Source organism: Anopheles marshallii, chromosome 3 (genome assembly GCF_943734725.1).
Source record: "Anopheles marshallii chromosome 3, idAnoMarsDA_429_01, whole genome shotgun sequence".
Classification (NCBI taxonomy): Eukaryota; Metazoa; Arthropoda; class Insecta; order Diptera; family Culicidae; genus Anopheles; species Anopheles marshallii.
Window position 1 is genome coordinate 58005442 of NC_071327.1, and position 6032 is coordinate 58011473.

A 6032-nucleotide genomic window follows, 5' to 3' on the forward strand; every position below is an offset into this window, starting at 1 on the left:
TTTGCAAATGATTAAGCACATTAGCCGTGTATTATGCTCAATCTTAGAACTCCAGCGCCAGCCATTCGGGAGAAGCTTTCACCAATCCAATTAAGCGCAAAGGCTTATATGTTATAATGTCATACATTAATCCGCTTTTAAAACAAACGTTTAGTGTCCAATAATTGGTTTTATCTCACATCTTTCCATTGGTGCTCGTGCTCGGCGAAACAAGCCAACAGTGTTCTGAGAAGGAAAAAGTCAAACAAACATCGAACTGCAGTGCCGAGAACGGAATTGGAAAGACACGAAGTGACAAATGCCTTTAAGCGATCTAATCGTGGTTTTGTGCTGAGTACACCTCCACTGCCGCGTTGGAAGTTGTTGCTTTACCCGTACCATTAGTTTCCCAACCCGTTTGTCGCTTCTTTCCTACCGCGGAACGGGACGAAATTCACACGGCACGAACGATCAAACCCCTCGACTCACACGGGCACACACTTGGCCAGTTTCAAGTGCTGCTAAATCAACTTTAAATGTGCCATCGCTTGGCCATTCCAACGATGTGGCGTCCGTGTGTGTGGCGTTAAGTTTCATCCAACAAGAATAATAAACACTTGGGCGGAGCGGAAGCATTTAAGCATGCGAACACATTCTATTCCATTAGCTTTAATTCGTATGAAAGGGGGATATTAACGGTGTTGTTGATGTAGTCCTTTATGCTCAAGGAAGTAAAATTTTACTCAGTCAAATTTACTACACCTTGAAAACATTTTTGTCTGTGAAGAAGATATACATCTTCAGGGGTAATTAAGCTGTATGATGACAGAATAAAAATGCCTCAATAGCACTCCTTTGGCAAGGCACAACTGAGGGGAAAAACTCTTGTAATGGACTTATATCTAGCCTAAGGTTGTCTATAGCCTTGTTCTTGGCATACCGACTTACTCAGTTCGTGTCTGTAAGTCAGACTTACTAGACTTCATTGCACTGAGCTGGACTTTACAAACGTAGCTGGATAAAAGTCAGCTCTTTCTACGGGGAAACCCGTCTGCCTGGGATTTTGTAACCCTTTCTGTCGTGTCCGGCATTGCTGCCAAATACAAAACCGAGCCACCTCGATGTACCTTAAACATTAACCCCTAATAGTTTTGAAAACTTTGTTTATATGATATGAGTATAAAACAACGAATGCTACTCGATTGAATTTATTCTTGAAAATAATTACAAAACCGCTTGACATTGTTAACGGCGAGCTATAAACATTTCAGTTATAATAATACAATTTATAATTTATGATACAAGTTTTATAAATAATATAAGATGTCTTGTTATTTATATGAAAATTTATATATACAATAGTGCACCGATTATCCGAGCGTCTGATTATCCGTGCAGCTCGGAAATAACAGTTCTAAAGGAAATTTGACGTATTCCATGCAACATTGTTAACAGGAGAAATGAGAGATCCACTTTTGATAGACAAAAAGAGCAAACATTAAAAAAAAAATGCACCAACTACAGTTTCTTTTGCAACAATAAAACACTCAGGAAAAATAAATTTTGAACTAAAAAAGCCTTACCCCTGATACATTATGCACTATTTGTTAACACAAAAAGGAGATATGATTGCTATATATGTTATCGGATTATCCGGCGATCGTCGAGTCCCGATGAGCACGGATAATAGGCTCTCCACTGTATAGTAGAACGTCGATTATCCGGGGTCTGATTAAACGGCGGGCGGATAATCCGTGAGCTCAAAAATGACACCTAGTAGAATAATTTTGACCAAATTCGGGATGCGACCCAGAACGTATTAAATGCGTTAAAACCCCTCAAAGTTGTAAGATTGGTTGATTAAAATGCAAATTTTTAAACTGCACATTTATACTTATGACTTTCCTTTATCAAAACACTGTATTTTGTTATGTTTGAAGTAAAACTAATCAAAATTCAACAAAAAAAAACATGAGTAAATTAACGTACAAACCCAAATTCAACACAACGATGACGCTTTCCGAAAGCTTCCTTCCTAGGTGTAAGTTGGTTGGAGCTAGATTTTGCTGCCTTATACATAATGTCCAATTAAGTAAAAGAAGAAAAAACGCACTGATACTAACCATTACCATTTACTTGGTAATATTTCCCAAAGGCATCGTTCCAAGGGTGACTTTTCCGCACAATCGGAAATGGTTCAGGTTTATTGATACGGTTTCATCCGCTTCCTTGACCGACTGACCGAATGGCTGCGTTGAGAGTGAACTTAATTATAGTTCTGCAACAACAACCGAACCGCCATCTCATCATATTACTCCACCACTTTAATTACCCAATCTGGGTTTGTTGCACGAATGAAATGTTTCGTAACGTACATGCTTGAATTTCCTTTACTCTGTATTAAAAGTTATTAAATTTGTTAAAAATTATTATTATTTCTCCAACAGTATCACTTAAATCACTATTCGAGCTCTCCTAATGGACTGTCCGGATGTAATAAAAATGTTATCCTTTCAACAGGTTTGCTACCGCTCCGCTCCATTACAATTGACAGGAAGCTAAGAAATTAGACGCATGAATATTGAACCTGCCGTCTACACCTTATGGGAGATGCCAATTTCGTTCTTCTCCAGCTATGGGCCAACCGTACCATAAATGCCATAAATAGTTTTTGTCTTTGAGCGTCACGTGTACTACCTTCTAGCAGCATGGATGCACATTCTAAGGTGACCAGCGTACGAGAAGCTACATCCTCTGGCGTGGCTAATGTACTCTCCCGGTGGATAATATAATTTGTGGCTTGGTCACGGACAAGGCCACTGTGAAGCCCTGTTTCGCTAGTGCACCTCCTCGGTCGCTTCGCCAGCAGTGGAATGTGCATGTCCGTTATTAACTGGACATTATTTAACGCTCGGAGACCGCCGCGAGACAACGAAACAGCGCTGTTCGCTAAACTAATAATTAGTTCGCGAAAGTGGATTGATCCCTTGCTTTTGATGGGGAAAAAACCAACATTGGAACTAGATCTCTAGAGCATTTTGGAGCTATTATTATGGTGCTGGGCGCATTTGAGGAGCTTCACCATTTCAAACAGCCCATGAAGGGGCTTTTGATAACTTCACCCTCCACAGCACCGACCGACCCCTCCAGGACGGTGGCATGATTTATGTCCTCCGATGCAAATGAAAAATTCATACAACAAACCATAAATCGCTCTCGGTAGCGACGCGTCTGTGTCACCTGTTGCATGTTGATTGTGTCCCGGTCGCTCACCGAACGGAAACGTCAAATGGGCGGATGTAATAATTTTTCACTCACCCACCCAAGAGGCGATCGTGCGTTAGTTTCATCCGATGCAGGCGAGACAAAATGGAAAACAACAGCACGGTTTCTTTCTTCCTCGTGTTCGCCTCGGATGACAGCGTCGTGTGCGACGGAAGCCGCCTTTGATGAGCGATCGGCAACCGTCTCACGGTTTCGAGAGGCTTTTTGTATCGGTTTTCAAACGGAAGAATCGTCACGGAGTTTGCTTTTCCATCTAGTTCGGGTGCTAAGTTGACGCTTATTGACATTTCGGGTGATAATTTTCTAATAAAAGCTAATCAACAAGCGCACAAGTGCTCATGTTTCATCTCAACTCATCGTGGGGAATTCATTGGAAGAAGTTATTCAAGGGCTTTGATTGACATTTATTGGCATATAAGGTAAGCTTATTTTTCATCGCAACCTTTAAAATGAGATTTATTGTAATAAAAACAAAGCAAACATTCTAAATATAGCATACACGGTTGTATATAAATGAAATGCAAAATAGGCTGTCAAGTGATGAAACATCGATTATCCGGGACCTTGTTAACTGGCGGGCGGATTATCCGTGTGCTAAAAATGACAGTTAGTAGAATAGACTTGAATTTGTAACCGTGAATTTGTTGTAATCATTCAATTAAACTTGCTGGTAAAAAGTTCCATATTGTTAATAAACAATAACTTGTAATATTTAAAACATATGATTACTTTTATCGTTAAACCGTCATCTTCATCTTCAATTATTGCAAGTACAAAGCTGAAGCGTCTGTTATCCGTGGAAATCAATTAACCTGTCCGCAGTTGCCCGAATAATCGACGTTCTACTGTAATTTCAATTTGTTTCCACAAAATTTTATTTTTATGAATCTCCTGAAAATTTGTTAATCAATGAAAACTTTGTCAACTTAAAACAAGCATTATTTCGATAGTTTTGCTAGTGGTTAATTAGAAATGTATTTATTTGTATAATTATTTAACTTCCTATTAACAATTACGTCTATACTTGCTATATTTTACAACGAAATATTGTTCTCTTGAAGGATTTATTTAAATAATATTTATTAACAGCCGATCAACGAATTGCCGTGTACTTATTGCATCATAATTTATACTGATTTTGCACTTTTCCTACATCGCATCTCACACCCGATAACACCCGCATGGTCAAGGTGATTAATTTTTTATCACATTATCCTCACCATCGTCACACTGTGCCGTAGGCCACCAGCAAAAGATCGCCCTGTTTCATTCGTCGCATTCATTTGCTGTGGTGCAAAATCTCCTTCGTGGTAAAACTCAAATCAATCACTCACAACGGCTGCACCATTCCCGCTAACGTCGTGCTGGGCCCGATCGGAATCGCTTCCGGCAAAACCGAACCCAAACCGCGCACCACTCAACAATAAATCAAATACGATACGGTAGCATGCCATGAGTCTTTTTTTTTTGTTGCTTTGGTCCTCCTAGTGGAGAGGGTTCGTTGCTTAGTGTTCGCGTGCGTTTGAAGAGCGCAAACAAAGTCTCCGGAAGGCGAGCGTAAATTGTGGTTCAGTGAAAAGGCCCAGCAAGCGAATCATCCCTGCATCAAGCTCAAAGATGAGTGAAGTTATCCGTAGGTAGGGCTTAAAGGTAAGTAAATAGTGTCACCGTGAGGATGCCCGCAGGGAGGCTATCCGCGTTAGTCTGTGGGAGGTTGTAAATTGTGGCTATGGCAATGTGGCTGTACAAATAGCATTTCCATCGGTACCGGGTTCCTATGGTGCTGCCGGACGGCTTTGAGAAATGTGCTTCACGCTACCCCAGGTGTGCGATGATGCGTGATTTGACATTCGCCCAAAAATGATGTTCAAAGTGTCATCCGCCTGTCCAAGGCCTAAGCACTCGTCAGCGTTAGCCCCGAGCGTGTGCTGATGATGCACTTTTCCATCTTTACGTAGAATCACTTTCGGGGCGTACAATAAACACCACACTCAGCAGCGGCAATGCTTATGGCGATGACCGGTACGCATTAAGCGGTAATATAAGCAGCGCTGGGAAATTCCCACAACCAGCCGCTCGGTATTTCGTTACACTGTTCCTGTTACAATTGTTCCATGCATGCAATCCGGCACACGCACTGCGTTACGGCAGCCTGTACAGCAGCTATATAGCGGCACGATCAGCAACAGGTGGGAAATTACCAACTCTCGCTTGAGTCATTTGAATTTTTATGCTTACAGCACGCGATAGTGTCGGGTGCGCTATAACATAATGTACAGTGCCGGTCACCACTCCTACCGTATCGCGTATGAAATCGGGTGTGACCGCCGGAGCTGGGTGGCTTTCCCGTTAGCAATTCGCGACTTCTACGTACTTCATGTCGTTAGCAAACGCTACCGGAAGGAAATTCCGGTAGGAAAAATTGTATCTTATTTTGCTGTTAAATGGCTTTTCTTAAGGATTCATATGAATGTGGTTTCAAGGTTTTTTTTCTTCCTCCTATCGGTGCGGTACAGAGTTCTTAACAGCTTTCATAATTTCTATGATACGTTCAGTATATGGAACGAAATTCACTCTCGATGGAGACGCCTGGTGGTTGACACGTGGCTGACGATGTTTATCTTTGGATCGTTATTTTCTGTTTTTCTTACTTGCTAAACTGTTCTTAGATTCAAAAAAACATGCTTTAATACTTTTTAATTATACATTTAAAAAACCGTAGCTGCATTCAATAACATTTAAACGATCATTTAAGATAATGTTACTTA